The sequence below is a fragment of the Phoxinus phoxinus genome (genome assembly GCF_949152265.1).
Source record: "Phoxinus phoxinus genome assembly, chromosome: 15".
NCBI classification, from domain to species: domain Eukaryota; kingdom Metazoa; phylum Chordata; class Actinopteri; order Cypriniformes; family Leuciscidae; genus Phoxinus; species Phoxinus phoxinus.
In genome coordinates, this window is record NC_136890.1 from 18,126,003 (window position 1) to 18,143,711 (window position 17,709).

Genomic DNA, 17,709 nt, shown 5'->3' on the forward strand with positions numbered 1-17,709 from the left:
TCATGACCGAATCATCACTAGAATGTGTGATTCTATTGGTTATACAATCAAAGCTCGCTGCTTATTGGCTGCGAAATCTAGGAGTCGAAGCTGTCGCTGATGAATCGTCCCCAGATATTCTCTTGAGGTGAGTGAGACGGTCGTTTTCAAAGGTGCTGTTTTATAAACCATTGTATATCTAATGCTGCTCTTTATTCGAAATAAATGTAGACAAGATTAATCGTATTATAATATGAGGTGTAGATTATATCGTTTTTGTTAGCACTGAAACTTCATTTTTATCTGTAAAGATGGTGTGCTAAGTAACGTTAATGTTTAAAGCTAGTTAGTTACACTTCCATCTTTGTGTAAAAACTTGTATTACGTTGTGTGTTTTATTGATATTATGTCCCTTTGGTTTTTGCTGTTATTTTTATCTTATACTGCGTGAGGAGTGCATAATTTTTGGCGCTTATTTTAAGCTACAGCATCCTTAATAGTAGCTCATGTCATGTGATGTACAAGTTAATATTATGGTACTCTAGCCGTATGTTGTAACATTCGTGCATATTATGGATACATAGATATTAGAATGAAAAGTGTCGATGAATTACATCTGTTCCAATCTAAGGCAGCGGTAAGCAGTCAATCACACGTGTTTGTGATGAGTTTAAAAAATGCAATCGGTAACGTTAGAGAAATCCGGTGCGAACAGGTTTCAGTGCACACTCACTGACAGAATTCTCTAATCATAAACCATAAATATAATGTATGTGAGAAATTAATTTGCTCTGTAGACGGGTTTATCGAATATAACTGGAGTTCAGTAAGCTATTGAGAATGTTGTTTAGAACCTTTGCTTTCGCGCCTTGTGGTCACGTGCATCATGTAGCAGAAATCCGCGCTGACAATCTGTTTGTATGGGTTCAAGTAGGATTGACACAACAGCTTCACTTTATTTGCAGCAAATTGTGGTAAATATGAACGCATAATATGACGATAATATGTACAGTATTTTGGGGAGTGATGGAGAGAGAACGTTAATGTTTTTCTTGTTTAACCCTCTGTAATTCCTTATAGACTATTGGTCAACTGAGAAAGTGTAATTTCTATCAATTAAAAATAAATTCACTATTTTAGTTCAGTAATATTTACAATATATGTTATGGTACTACGCTAAATAATATTTGTACAATAATTATTGCTACCCCATACCCCCCCCCCCCCCCCCCCCAATCAATCTTTGCAATGAAAGTTAAAGTTGCATGGATTGTGAGTGTGGTGTTGAGTTTTGACACTCTTGTTTCTCTGTTTCAGAATACTGTTTTCAGAGCATTACTTACTGCATTTTGAGGTAAAGGTTTAATTAGTGACATGTTGATAAGGAAATCGTTATAGTTAAAAAATGATCCGGATCAAACAAGGTCTTAAAATATAAATTGCTTTATTAATGGCACAAATAATTAAGACCACATTCACCCATCCATTCTCAAAACCAGTTGTCATATATAGTAAACCTTGCTTGGTGGCATATTTGAAATAACTCTGCTTCTTGAAAATATGTTATTAATATTGAACATGCAAAGAAGTTATGCATAGTTGACTTGAGTTTAGTAATTTTTCATTATGTTGTCTTGTTATTTTTTTCAGACTAACTGATCAGAGCACAACCTGCATTTTCTGCTGCACTTTTCTCCTTGGTTAGTATTAATATTGTTTCTTAAAGCTACACTGTGTAACTTTTTAAGTTGATTCTTAGCAAAAAACACTTTGTTTTATCAAAAGTATATGTGCTCATTCATGTGTAATTACTTCCACCAACTAATAAAGTATTCTCGTAAGCGTAGAATCTGCCATTTATAATACATACGAGTGAGACGCTATAATGGCGTCCATGTTGTGCCTTCATCTTAAAAATAAAAAGAGGGACATACCTGGACATTCAAGCTTCGCCTTTCGCGTTTTACACTCAGTGACACTCATGGAGGAAGTCAAACTGGAAGCCATGTTAATCTTGGAATAATGCGGCCACCGTACGAGTTAAAACGATCTCATAATTGAAAGGAACAGAAATTAATATTCACTGGGTAGTCATATACCATTTTACTGCTAGATGGGGGGAAATATCACACAGTGTAGCTTTAAGCAGTTCTATAGCATTTTCATCATATCACCATAATTGTAGTCTGTGTACCCTAATATGTCTGTTTCCTTTTCAGGTTCCTTGTGTTTTGGCGGTTTCTACAGAGAGCAGTTCATTTCATTTCTTATCCCACATCCTTGACTTTCACCCCAAAACCCTTTTTTGTCTCATTTCTTTTTATCTCTTCATATTTTAAAGGATGCCGCGGAAAGGGAAGAGATCTCAGGCTCAAAAAATTCGATGGAGAAAGTTGGACCTGGAGGATGAACAGACCAGACCCTCCAGGATTAACCAGGTACTATTAATATCTGTATCTTACAACATGCTAATTTCAGGGCACCTTAATGTTTGGGACTAGGCCTGTCACGATTCCGCTTTAATAAGCCTTTTTCACACTTCCGGGTTTTGTGTTTCCGCTGCTCACCAACGCCGGGTAAACTTACTTCCGGTGACAACAACAATGACCGAGACCAAGAATAAGTGTTGCTGTAGCGTCAAGGAAAACCACATTTGGGATTCTGTTGTGCCACTCATCTTGTCAGGAAGCATCAAATCTGGCATAATTGCTGTTTTATGATTAATTACCAGGGACCAATGTTTCTTGAGGAGTAAATGTATACAATATATGTATAAATATAATAAAGGATAATATAATAAATATGAGATATTTACACTTAGATTAATTTTTACAATAGTAGTGATACTTTAAATATTTAATGGTAACATAATTAAATAAATTGTTTTTATTTTTTTACTTTGTACTGTAACATTTGATCAAATGTATATTGTCATTGTTTATACTAAGTTTCCTGAAAATAATTTGACAGACACAATGAAATAGTTGACAACAAAATGCTTGTTTTAATAATAATTCATTAAAAACAAATGTCAACTCAGTTCTGTTGTTCATTTTTATTCACACAATATAAATACATATAGAATTAGTAAATGTGTATGCATATAATCACATATATTAGACAAGATCAAATTAAAAAGATAAGCATGTATTCACCATTATGTACATAAATGTGGGTATATATACAATTATAAGAATAAATCCAAAGGTCAGAAAATGAACAGAAACTGTCCTGTTCATAACACTGAAAGATACACATTCAACATTCAGCTCTGGCGGAAATCCGTTTACCCGGCGTGACGTAGTTTCCGGTTGCGTGTGAAAAAGGCGAATTAATCCCTTATATGAACAAAGACATCCAGATATCACTGTAGCTGAATAAAATGCAGATAAGATAAAGATTATTTCACTGATGAAACGTGAAGACAATAAATATACAATTGCGACAAAATTTGGCTTATCTGTGTTCATCTAGGTATTTTCAAAAATAATATTTATAATGCAATACATGACACCATACTAACGCTGGTTTGTCACCACATGCGCTAGCAGAGTGTAAGCAACGTGTATTTTTTTCCGCGCTGTACCCAGAGCCGTCACAGAGCAGACACAGCAGTGCCGCGATCATTTCAGTGTCGAGTCTATTTTTGCTACGCCACTCCCGTTGAATTAAAGCCACTGTGCATTTTTCTTGATCATAATTAATCTGATTAACATGAAAAATAACATATTTCCCCATAAATTCATGTAAGTGAGGTGTTTTGTGTTTAACAATCACCATATGACATTCAGCGCTGTAAAAATAAATAAATGAAATACTCAAACACACCATTGCCCACAGTTTTTGGCCAAACTTTTTATTAAGAAATCAACAAAATACACATACTATTTATTATTGCTATAAAGACGTTACCTTGCTAATTTGATCTTGTCAGTCATTTATATAATAGTATTTAAAAAAAATTGTTTTTGCTATTCACAGTCCAGAGTAGGGCTGTCAAAATTGCTCAAAAATGACGTTCGAATATTCCCTCTAAAAAAAACACACATATATTCGAACATTTGGTTGCGCATTTTGTCAATGACGCGCATTACGTCAATAACAGGACAAATTAATACAAAGAGACGTAACTACTTGTATAGGTAGTTTATTTAAGTTTAAACATATTCGACAACGTATTAATACACAAAAACAGGTAAATCAACTAATGGCCAAGACCGCAGACCTCACTTTCGCTCGCTCGCAGGCACTCTTTCTTTCTCTCTCTCGCCCTCACCCTCTCTGCGCATAATGGTTTAAATGAACAACAATAAACAAATGTTGAGTGCTGATCAAGAGTTTTGTGCAAGCAATTTAAGGTCGTGACTCTTGTCCCAAATATAGCAGGCTTCATTCAGTGATAGAAACAAATATTATTAACATTAATTTAAGTTTTACAGTATATAGAACCGACATTGAACGCTCCGAGCGAGCTGTGCTGTGGTAAACATGGAACTTTTCCTTGACATGAAACGGTAAATAATCAAACCAGTGGAAGCCTGCAGTGCATGAAACTGCTGTATCTAACCTTATTCATGCAATATCTATTTAGTCAGTACAGTAGCCTACACTTAAGTAATATTTCTGTTTGTTGTTACTGGTCGAAGGGTATGCTAACTGTATCTTACATAGCTTGCATACTATCTCGCGGGTCCACAATTTTACCTTCTACTGACCAAAATTCAAAATACCAAAAAGTACTTCCAGACATGGCTTTTTAGATTTTGCGGGGTTAAAATCACTTTCTCTGTTGCGGTTGAGTTGGGCTCGGCACTTTCTGCCATCTTCCATGTAACGTTAAGTCAACTTTTTTTTGTCTCAGGCAGCGCGTGCCCACTTGCAAAGCAGACAGCCGCGCCTCTGTTACAGCGGGCGTGTTTTTCCCATAGACTGTAAAAAAATAGTTTTTCCACATTCGAATTTAAATTTTCACCTCCGAATTTCAGTTTTTTAAAACTATTCGAATATATATTTGAATTTAGAATATTCGTTGACAGCCCTAGTCCAGAGGGAGAGAGAGAGAGAGATCTCTCATGCGGAGCCACAGCGCGCACAACACGACAAGCCCCTGCTTAATGGTTAACCAGGACAGAACTAAACATTCAAATGTATGGTTACACTTTAGACCTTTGATATTAATCAAATTTTATTCTAGATTTAGATTTTAGCTTCCAATGATTATAAAAAGAAGATATTTGAGGTAAAACCATTAAAAACTATACCATTCTGTCTAGTGCAACTTCTCCCTAAAACACAAACTTAACGTCCGAATCCGCATAATTGGTGATTGTTGTAAAATGCAGTCTCTACTGTTGCTGTGATGCATTTGATAATAAAAAGAGCTATTAAAAGCACAAAAAGCATGCGCAAGAGATGCTGTTCCCAAGACGGTGCATGTTGCAAAACGGACTGCAACAAGACCAGCAAATTATATTGGGCTTCGTGTGTGCTACTAAACCAGTGTTTCTCAACCCTGCTCCTGAAGGACCCCCAACACTGCATATATTCTTTGTCTCCCTAATCAAACACAACTGATCCAACTCATCAGCTCACTAGAAGAAACTCCAGGATCTGAATTGGGTCTGTCAGAAAGAGCCTCAAGAGGAGACTTTCAAAATGTGCAGGGTTGGGGGTCCTCCAGGACAGGGTTGAGAAACACTGGATATACACAAACATTTTGTCAAAATGACTGGCTTGGAGATTCCCTTAAACAGTTTATTCACTTAAACACGGTTTATGTCTTAAATAAACGTAAATATTTGGGAGAAAATATGGTGTATCAGATCTTTTTTTTTACCTTTCAAAATACTAAGCAATGTTGATTATGTTCTTAATTCTAAACAAAAAGAACCGATAAGGATACCATTTAAAGGGGTGGTAAAATGCCCTTTTCACAAGATGTAACTAAGTTTTAGCTCAAAATACCCCACAGATATTTTTATATAGCATGTAAAAGTTGTCACTTTTTGAGGGTGAGCAAAAATGCACCGTTTTTATGTCTGCCCCCTTAAATGCAAATGAGCTGCTGCTCCCAGCACATTGGGCGGAGCTACAACAGCTTCTGTCCTGAAAAAAATCAAATATGTTTGTTTAAATTTATGTAGCTGATGTGGACTTAACTATCTTCTAGTCATTGATTAGCATATTCTGTCATAATAATCTATAAATCGTGTTCTGGGGGGTGGGGTTTATGTACATTTTAGGGTTAGTGATGTCCCTACCAGCTGTTTGTTGTAGTCCTTAAAAAGTGATTTCTTTAAAAGCAAATATCTCTCTTTGCTTTGAACTTTGAGCGTTGGAACTTTGCAGATGTTGTTTATGCTCAAACAGCAACATTACACACTAACTAAAGTTAGAAAAGTGAAATCGTAATCAACCACCCCTTTAAAGTACCGGATCGTTAAGCAGTATCGGCAAGACTAGTAATACCGTGTCCTTAGTGACTGATAATAGAGACTTAAAGAAGAAGCAGCTGCTGATACAATGACAATGGTGTTCTGTTGCGCACACTCTAATTTTGGCTGTTTCACAACTAGGCCATCACTAAAGTATTCATACTGGAAGCATTTGTACAGCATCACACCAGCAGCACCAAAGCTATATACAAGTGAGCTTTTTTTTTTCAAAGACAACCATATTTATTTTTATAAGCATGATAGTCTTGAAAGTTTGTTAACATGGTTTTTAAACATACTAAATGTTTTCATTAGTATACAAAAATCTAAACGACATGGGGTGGCGATGCCACTGTAGACAAGTGAGGTGAGTGGTGTTGCGGCTGAACACCGGCAACACTGACTATCGTAGCAAGCCTAGTAACAGCCCTAGATTAGTTTAAACATTTCTAAAAACTAGATACAATATTTCAAAATGCACCTGCATCATTTTACATTTGGTGACTTTTAGTTGAATACGTCATTGAAGATTTCTTAAAATTGGTTAAACTATTGTCTGTTCTTGGTCATGTGAATCCATTTGTATCGTCTCGTTAGTTATGTGTATTCTCACACCCCTAATAAACAATTTTTTTGCACTTGTCTTTTGTGCACACTTGATGTGTGCAAATGCCTGTTTAGCACAAATGTCTTTGTCCCAAACATTATGAAGTGCAATTTAAAATTTAACACTGATTCTATAACACTAATTCTGACCAGTAGGCTAATTCCAGGTTGATTATTTACAGGTTGAACAGGCAAGCACCAGTGCAGCTGTAGCTCAGTTTTCGGGTAGAACGGATGCAGAAGGTGGTGACATTGCACCCAGGGTTTTGTCTGTGCAGGCATCTCATTGTCAGGGTGATGTTAGGTATGATAGTTTCTCGAGAAATAATCAGTGCACGTGTGTAGCGTTGACATTTTTGGTCAACCACAGTGAAGGGATTACGTTCAAGATGCCTGACCTTGATAGAGTTTTAAAGGAGGGAGATGCGTTATATGTCGGTATTAAAATGCAGCTTATTGCTGAAAGAAGGTTTAATCGCAACCTTCTGACTATGGAGGAAGTACCTTTAAGTGTTTCCTCATTTAATCGGATACACAATGTGCGGAAGTCAGGAGTGATGATTGGATACCTCAGAGCCACAGGGACCCCTGGTACGGAAGAGTGGTGCATTCCTCTCACTGAAAGACTGCAGTGTCTCTCAACAGATGTCAGTCATGCTCTGCTCCTTGTTGCTCCAGAGTGTATAGCTGTGTTCAGAGACAGATCTGGAAGGTACGGATTTTTTGATTCACATTCAAGGACTGCCGAAGGCTTGCCCCATCCTACTGGGCATGGAACTGCTGTCATGCTGACTTTCACCCACCTGAGTGACATGGCAGACATAATTCTACAGATCTTCTGGGATCGTGGTGATGAGACCAGCTATGAATTCATGCCTGTTTCTTTTGAAACAGGGCAACAGTCTGTCCAATTGCCTTCACCATCAGTCTGTGAACCCGTATCAGAAGGGATTTCACTTTTGCCAGAACCAGCCAAAGTAAATCTTGTTGGCTCAGGAGATAAAAACCATGATGTGGTTAATAAAATAAATAAACACAGGAGAAGAAAAGAAATGCGTAAAGTATTAAACATTTCAAAACAAGGTGGAGAACCTAAGGGCACAACTGCATCTTATTCCATTAGAAAAAGGGATTATGAGAGGTTGAGGTATGGCACTTCTGTAAAATACCAAATAAATAAAAAAGAAGCAATGAAGGTAAAGTATAATCGGGATGCTTTCTTCAAAAACAAAATGAAAGAGTACACAAAGAAGAGATACAGCACAGATGCTCTCTTCCAGAAGAAGAAGAAAGAGTACATAAAGAAGAGATACAGCACAGATGCTCTCTTCCAGAAGAAGAAGAAAGAGTACATAATGAAGAGATACAGCACAGATGCTCTCTTCCAGAAGAAGAAGAAAGAGTACATAAAGAAGAGGTACAGCACAGATGCTCTCTTCCAGAAGAAGAAGAAAGAGTACATAAAGAAAAGGTACAGCACAGATGCACTCTTCCAGAGGAAAATGAAAGCTCATATGGCAAAGAGATATACGAGTGACCCAGAGTTTAGAGCACATCACATACTGCGATGTACCCTGCGGAAGACCCAAAAATGTGCCGGTGATGCTGCATATCACGTTCTTCATCGGTTGCAATGCGCACTCAGGATAAAAAGGAAATATAAACCGTACATCCGTTCCAGCCAGCAGACACCCCAGCCTGTGGTTAACAAAGTGATGGAAAGTGCCATACATGCATTCCGGTGTAAGATTCAGCATGGCCCTACACATGTCTGCACAGTCTGTCACAGAGCCCTGTTTCCTAATCAAGTCAAGGTCTGTAATAGGAAGAGTTATGACAAAAACGTTCATGTTGCAGCGTCTTGCTTGACCGGAAAGTATGTTCATGCTTGTGACAGTGCCTGCTCGGGTTCCTGTGTAGTTCCGGAAGAGAGAAGACAGGAGTGGATTTGCCACACTTGTGACAGCCATCTAAAGAGAGGACGGATGTCTTCAATTGCAGCAGCCAACAAACTGGAGTTGCCACCAATCCCTGCGGAATTGGATGAATTAAATGTCCTTGAGCGTCAACTAATTGCAAAAATTTTACCCTTTGCAAAAATAGTTTCATTGCCCAAAGGACAGCAGAGAGCAGTACGTGGTGCCGTCGTGTGCGTGCCCTCCGAGATGGAGAACACCGTCAACTCTCTGCCAAGGCCAAGAAGTGAGGCCCAGCTGCTGCAGGTGAAGCTGAAGAGACACGTCAAGTTTAAAGGGTACCAGCAGTTCCAGACTGTGAACATGCGCAACGTGCTTGCAGCTTTATCGAAGCTGAAAGCAATGCATTCAGAATACAGGGATATCTCCATAAGAGAAGATGCTGTATTTGAAAGTCCCCTAGATGAGGAAGCCGCTGTCTCTGAAAGTCACCTGGACAAGGAAGCTGATGCCTCTGAAAAGCCACAAGAAGTTGATGTTGCTGAGCAGAATGAGCAACAAGTTAGCGTTGAGGAAAAGGACGAGCTTCGACCCGGCCTCACATTAGACACGTGCATGCAGCCGCCTGACATCGCACAGGAGATCTTGTCGTACGGTGAGGGGATATTTAGTGTCGCACCTGCACAAGGACAAAAGCCTGTTGGATTTTTCAAAATCCCAAAGCTGGAAGCCATGGCGTTCCCTGTTCAATTCCCCACTGGACAAAATTCCATTGATGAGGAAAGACAAATTTCAATCTCTCCCAGCATGTACTTCAACGCGAGATTGTTCAGCGTGGACACGCGTTTTGCAAAAGATCAGAGTTATCTTTTCTTTGCACAGTTTGTGACGGAAACGCAACTGGCTAGAAACAGCATGTCTATCCAGTTGCGAAAAGGCAAACCCATCACAAGAGATGGCCGGAACATTTCGAACAGACTGCTTCAGGACAAACGGGAGGTTGAAAGATTGGTACACAACAAAGACGCCACGCGGTTCATGCAACCACTGAGAGGCACTCCAGCGTATTGGCAGAAAACCTTGAGAGATCTACAGGCTATGATAAGACAGTTAGGAACCCCTACGTTTTTTTGCACGTTCAGCGCAGCCGAAATGAGATGGCCTGAAGTAATAACCGCAATCAAGGCCCAACAAGGTGAACACGTCGACTTTTCCGAGCTCGACTGGACGACGAAGTGTGAAATCCTCCGAAGCAACCCAGTCACTGTCATGCGTATGTTTGAGAAACGGGTGGATGCGCTAATGACTCATCTGCTTTTGTCGCCTGCCCAACCCATCGGTGAAGTTGAGGACTACTTTTACCGAGTGGAGTTTCAAGCTAGAGGAAGCCCACATATCCATCTTCTTGTTTGGATAAAGGACGCACCCGAGTTTGAATCGGACTCTGATGAGGAAGTTTTCGCCTTTATCGACCGCAACATAACCTGCCGGTTGCCCGATTCCTCGGCTGATCCTGAGCTTCACCAGATTGTCACAGAGGTCCAGCTTCACAGCAGGAACCACTCAAAGTCCTGTAAGAAGGGAAATGTATTGTGTCGATTTGGGTTCCCCAAACTACCGGTGTCTAGCACCACGATCACTCGTCCGCGACGACAGCGTCCCGAAGAAGAGGATGACACGGACACTTCTCCATCCGGAAGCTGCATGTTAGCGTCTAAAACCGCACAACCACAGCGTCCTGAAGAAGAGCACGAGAAAGCAGAAACGCAAGCAGACAGGAAAAAGTTGAGACTAGAAGCGGCGCGAAAGGCAATGAGCGAAGCCAGGGCCAAACTCAAGCCGGTGTGGGATCTGTTGAATGACCCCCAAGCCTCCTTTGACAGCTTGTCAGAGCTACTGACAGCGTGTAAGATGTCCATCGAGGATTACAATAAGAACATCGTAGCATTGTCCAATGCCAACGTGATCCTGCTGAAGCGTGATCCAAAGGAGTCTTGGGTGAATGGATACAATCCTGATTTATTAAGGGCATGGAACGCCAATATGGACATTCAGTTCGTTCTTGACGCTTTTAGCTGCGTCATGTACATGCTCTCGTATATTTCCAAGCCGGAGAACGAAATGGGCGACGTGCTAAAGAACGTCATAAAGAGTGTGCGCGAGACGAACGTTAGCGAGGAAGATGAGATGAAGCAGATAATGCAAGCCTACTCCAAACACAGGCAAGTTAGCGCTCAGGAGTCTGTGGCACGAACATGCAGCTTACCGTTGAAGAAGTGTTCACGAAGTGTTGTGTTTCTACCGACGGATGATGACGCGCTAAAGATGAGTCTTCCCCTTAGTGTCCTACAAAATAAAAATCCAGATTCAGAGGATGTCTGGATGTCGGGGATGATCGATAAATACAGGGCAAGGCCTCAAACGCGTGATTTTGAAAAGATGTGCCTGGCAGATTTTGCTTCGGAGTGCCGCATCGTGTATGGTCAGCAAACGGAAGGCAAAAATGTTCACCGGCTGCTCAACGGCATGGGTTTTTTTCAGAAAAGAACGTCTGGGAAGGCTGCAGTCATTAGGTTTGCACGTTATTCTGAGAAAAAACAACCAGAAAAGTTTTACGGTAGATTACTCAAGCTTTATATGCCGCATCGGACCAACGAACAGCTAAAACCTCCAAGATTTCCAACCTACGAGACGTTTTACAAAGGTGCATCTGTGGAACTACCTACTCACCCTGGTTTGCTGATTCCTGTCTGTGCCATAGTTCAAGTGAACAAGCAGAAGTTTGAAAAACACAGCGACGAGTTGGACAAGGCATTCGATCAGCTGGAACAGCAAGGACCGTCTGAGAACGCATGGAACGCTTTTGCACCTGAAGTAGAAGTGGATCGCTTGGAGTGCGTCGCCGAACAACAAGACATCATTCCGGATGATGAGGACGTACAAGATGATGTCCCAGAATTCCAGATTCATGAACGTGGAGACGGGGTCGTGCCACAAATAGAGGCACCGCAGATGAGTGTTGAATTTGTCAGGAAGCTGTTCAGGAGTCTCAATGAGACGCAGGCAGCCATTTTCTACACGGTCCGCCAGTGGTGTCAGAAGCGTGTGTGGGGTCATAATCCAGAACAGTTTTTCTACTTCGTGTCAGGTGGTGCTGGTTGTGGCAAATCGCACGTCATCAAGTGCATACACACGGAAGCCACCAAGATTCTGCGACAGCTGCCTCGACTACGGGAGGAAGGGGATCTCTCCGTGCCTACGGTGCTCTTGAGTGCGTTTACTGGAACGGCAGCATTCAACATTTCCGGTAAAACGCTGCATTCCATTTTGAAACTTCCGAGGAATCTGAAGCCACCGTATCAAGGACTTGGAAACGCCCTAGATGAGCTTCGAGCAACACTACGCGACGTGGAGATTCTTATCATCGATGAAGTGTCGATGATTTCAAAGGATCTTTTTGCCTACATCAACTGGAGATTTCAGCAAATAAAAGGCAGTAAGAAACCATTCGGGGGAATCTCTGTCCTCGCTGTGGGTGACTTTTATCAACTGCCGCCTCTGGGTAAAGCTAAACCACTCTGCGTGTACGAAGACGATGTTTTGGACTTCTGGAAAGACCATTTCCAAATGGTTACTCTCTCCGAGATCATGCGTCAGAAAGAAGACTTGGCTTTTGCCCAACTTTTAAACCGCATACGGGTCAAGCAGAAGACCGACGACCTTGCCGAAGAAGATCGAGCTTTGTTGCTCCAGGCTGTGAAGGACCCCAAAGACTGCCCGTGTGATGCACTGCACGTATTTGCCACCAACAAGGAAGTCCACAGACACAACACTGAAACAATCCATGCTCTTCACACTGACATCATTACCATCGATGCCGAAGACTACAGGAAAGACCCAAGAACGGGAGGGATGAAGAGACAAACGAGGCCCGTCACCGGTAAAAAGGACGACTTGCCTGACACCATACAAATTGCGTTGGGAGTACGCATAATGGTGACTAGGAATTTGGATGTCGAGGACGGTCTATGCAATGGGTGCTTTGGGAAGATTTCTCGTATTGTCAATAAGACAAAAGATGGAATCGACACCGTACACATGCTAGGGCTTCAGCTCGACAATCCACATGCAGGGAAGAAAAACCGCAAAAGGGTGCAAGGTGAAGAAGACGACTGTGTGTACATCGAGAGATCCGAAGAAAGTCTGAGGAAAGGAGCCGTTCGTCGACAATTCCCCATCAAGTTGGCCTACGCCTGCACAGCTCACAAAGTCCAAGGCATGACGTTGGAGAATGCCGTGGTTTCACTGAAGAAGATTTTCAAGCCGGGAATGGCCTACGTTGCCCTCAGCAGAACGACCTCGCTTCGTGGACTACACATCACGGACTTCAGCGAAAAGAAGATCTATGCCGATGCTACAGTCACCGCATCGTTGGAAAACATGACGAGAGCATCATTCGAAGGAATCATGCCGCTTTTACAGCAGGTTAGGGAAACCAACTTGGATCAAACGCTGAAAATAATCCATCACAACACAGAAGGACTGTCATCACACATCGAAGATATCCGATGCCATCACGAACTGCTTCTGTCGGATATTCTTTGCATGACGGAAACTCACCTGACCGGGTCACTCATGACACCCCACGTCCAACTGGAAGGGTACAACGCATTTATGCGAAATAGACATGTCTCCTACTCGACACACCAAGAAATTGCACAGAAAGCTGGTGGTGGAGTCGCAATCTATTGCAAAGAGCATATTTCAGCTCAGGCTAGGCAGTTTGTGCAAAATGTGACCGATCTGGAGTATGTCGTCATCAAAGTGGATAGCCCGATCAAAGCGACAATCGCTGCTGTGTACAGGCCGCCACATTACGGATTTGAAGAGTTCTCCAAAAACTTGAAGAGTCTGCTGGATTATTTGGGAATGGTGGACGAACACCCCACACTAATCTGTGGAGATTTTAATGAGGATCTCCTCTGCGCAGGGACAAAAACTGTTCTGGAATTGTTTCAGTCTAAAGGATACACGCAACTGATCACCACAGCAACAACCAAAAAGAACACTCTACTGGACCACATTTACGTCTCTCATCCGGATTTGTGCCTTGGGTCAGGTGTCTTGCATACCTACCATAGCTATCACAATCCCGTGTACTGCGTTTTGCGTTAATTCGGCTTTTTTTGGTGGACTGATATTGTTGTGTTTGGTGGTAGGTTAGTATGCCATACGAAACCGTTTGCCACTGAACCTGCTTTAACGACGACTGTGGGGCTTCAGCCTTATTCAAACGGTTGGGCGCGTATGGTCGGGTTGTTAGGTAGTATGCCATACGGAACCGTTGCCAATGGACCTGGATTCATGACATCAACGGGGCTTCGACAGCCTTCATCAAACGGGTTGGCGCGTATGGTCGTGTTGCGGTTAGATTGTGGTTAGGAGATTGTGGTTAGGTCATTTTAAGGGTTTATACCACTGAGCTACGAGGAAGGAGCAACGTCAGCAGCAGCAGCAGGAAGGACAGAGGACTAGTGTGACAGCTCCAGGGAGGACACAGACAGTCAGTGCAACAGTGGCAGTAAGTTATAAAAGACAAGGGAAAGAGAGAAGTAGCAAGACACCATTGTAATCTTTGATTTTGACCTTATAACATACATTTTAACTTGAATTGATGTTCAATCTACAAAATTTGTGACAATCTGTGCGGGATATGCAGTCCCCTGCTATTCTATGATTGATATGTGCCCTTCTGTAAAGTTGCAGGAAGAATTTGGAGACCATAGCAGTCCTGTCTGGATATGAGTGTGCAATTTACCTTCTAAAGCTAAGTGTTACAATTTTTTGCTTTAGCTGTGTACTACTGCTTTTCATAACCGCGTTTGAATGGAAATTTTATATTTGAATCTCTCATTTTGATTTTTATGTTTTTCATGAACCAGCCAAATGAAGTGAGATTGTCTGAGAAGATCACGTGTGCTACATCAATGACGACGACGAGCTGGATACCAGATTATGTGTCAATTTCTTTCCGTAAGTTTTATTTCTGTTTGTTAGTTTGTTTTTTAATTTTTATTAGTATGGGTGTATTCGTGATCCCATTGTTCATTTATTAATTTCATTGCCCAGAGAACAGGTCCAAATATCTATGGCATTGAGGACAACTCTGAAGAATGAAGAAGCAGAGGAAGAAGCACACTGAGGTCAATACTACTGATAAGGTGTAGTATTTCAGTGCATTTTATTATACAATGGTTTCAGGGTTTTTCCCGCGACAAATGTCTTCGTTGGTGGCCAACAGACACTGTTGTCCTATCTTGCTCTCTTATTAAAAAAAAAGAGCAGATTTTACCACTGGATTTCATAATTTTGTTATATAATCATATTGCTATTAAAAAGTTAACCTATTAGTTAAAATAAACCTTTTGATTCTATTATTTTTAGTCTTAATTTTCTAACATATAGCTAACAATTGAATAAAATGAACAGCTAGCTAACAACAACTTGCTATGTGCTTTATGACATTAATCACTCCAGTATGAACTTTTTGACAGTTATTTATTTTAAAAACTGCTGTTCAATGTTTATTCATGTTAGTTCACTACATTTACTAATGTTAACACTTACAACTTTTGATTTGAACAATGTACCGTATTAGTAAATGTAAAAATCACTAACAAAGATTAATAAATGCTAAAAAAGTTAAATGCAGGAAAAACCATGGGTTTTGTTCAAAGATGTATGATTTGATGTAAAAACTAAAGGCTTACATCTGACCCATCAACTATGCTGCTCAATAAGTAAACAATTCAAATAAATTCACTAACATTATCACATATGTTTTATCTCCTCTGCCCTCAGGATATCCAGGGAGACAGATGCGTGCCATTCAGCATAGAAACACCAGAGACCGAGTTCACCTGAGCGCAGATTGAAACCAGCTTCTCCTGAGCAAACCTGAGAGACGGTCTGCGGGTGGAACTCCAAAGTTGAAACCAAATGTCTTTTTAAAGACAACAACGGCTCTTTTCAGAGCTACCCACTCCTTCAAATAAAGAGCATTTTTACAAATGTATTCACAACAAAATTCTCAGCACTATAGGCTAAACTAGTACATAATAAATAAAAAATATATATTTTTATAATCTTAGGGGTAATGCTTTAAAGATAATTTTAATACAAAGTATATCTAATAACTAGTACAACACTAGGATCTAATCCAGGGATGGGCAACTCCGGTCCTGGAGGGCCACTGTCCTGCAGAGTTTAGCTTCAGCCCTGATGATAACTCACCTGCCTGTATCTATCTAGTAATCCTGAAAACATTGATTGCCTTTTTCAGGTGTGTTTAATTAGGGTTGGATCTAAACTCTGCAGGACAGTGGCCCTCCAGGACCCAAGTGGCCCATCCCTGATCTAATCCATTTGCTGGGTGGAATTTGACACTACAGGCATTTAAAAAAATCTTTTAAATAAACATTTGGTTAATTGACACACACTCTGTTTTTGTCTTTATTGAAAGTTAGTCATCATTGTCACATTATGAATATTTTCTTGTGAACTTCAGAGAAGATCCAGGTATATTCACAGATGGTTCTTTAAGATGGTAAGTGGTCGGGTCATTCAAAAGCTTACATTTAAATGAGCTTTATATACTCAACATTTATAAAATCAAGACCGCTACATGTACAGGGTATATCAACGGTCAATTAATGTTTGATGCTTTGAACAGAATAACATGCATTCATATTCAGACACAACTGTTTACGTGTCTTCACACAGCTTCACTGAACAGCATCCAATTGCCATTTTAATTCAGAAGTGTGCATAATTGGAGGAATATTGATATATTTAGACAATCATCAATTCCTATTCAAATAAATTTTGCGACCTGATGACCATTAATGGCGTCCAGCGATCGCTGAACAAGTTCATGACAATTATGACCAGATGGTGTAGTATTGTATTCTAACATTTTCTCATTTCTTAATTCTAAACTTTAAAATACACTTATTTTTTTATTTATTTTAACTACAAATGAAATTGAAAACAACTGTTAAATTATATTTAATTTTCATTGAAGTATTAATGTGCACCGCGATCCATCAGATCTCGTGTGTCAGAGTTAAGTGCCTGAGTGTAAAGTAGCTGCTCATGTATACTCTACTGGGTCCTCCACAGAAACGAGTGAGTTGTGCCATTTAAAACAATAAAAAGAATATAATATACTCATGTGCAACCGGTTCGTGTTTTTTTGCCACGGCAAGCACCATTCACATTTTCTTCTGGAAATGTACATTCTAGTTCTTTTTATTCTTTTTATTCCGCCGCTTTTTTGACGCGCTACTCCTCCCGCAGCTTTTGTCACAGACCCCTGAATGAGGTGTCAAATCGTGCGGCCTATTCGGGAATGGTGTGCTATGACTTTTATAAGCGATCGGGGGTGCGGTGTTTGCCCCAGGGGCGAAAAAGTCGACGAAAAAACGCATAGACTTAACATTACGTCAAACTTTGACGAGTCATAGCTCAGAGTTGGGATTTCGTAGAAATATGAAATTTACCACATTTGGAGAGGTTGGCAGGCTCTGTAAGAACATACCTCACAATGGGGTAAAAGTTGCACCCCTGGGGGGCAGGAGCGGCCCAAACTTTTCCTATTGACTTAACATGGTGTAGGACGTCCCATGAAATGGAGAGAGAGAGAGAGTAAGCGATTTTGTATTGAACATAACTCTGGATCACAGTGTCATAGAGACAAGGGGACGGGCTCATTT

The 17,709-nt window shown here is 40.6% G+C and overlaps 1 protein-coding gene and 1 long non-coding RNA gene across 4 annotated transcripts in view; one reads left to right on the top strand and one right to left on the bottom strand.

The window, feature by feature from the left end:
• LOC307011909 (serine/threonine-protein kinase pim-3-like) overlaps window positions 1-17,709 on the bottom strand; it is a 45,019-nt gene that overhangs the window by 17,128 nt on the left and 10,182 nt on the right. The gene's annotated exons all lie outside the window — the stretch shown is intronic.
• On the top strand, window positions 2,399-16,264 carry LOC307011802. 2 transcript variants are annotated; one of them, XR_013800477.1, is made up of 4 exons: window positions 2,399-2,417; window positions 14,878-14,968; window positions 15,065-15,156; window positions 15,797-16,264. It is a non-coding gene; the product is annotated as an uncharacterized lncRNA (long non-coding RNA). The 2 variants fall into 2 exon arrangements; XR_013800478.1 differs by lacking the exon at window positions 2,399-2,417 and having other exon boundaries at window positions 14,717-14,968.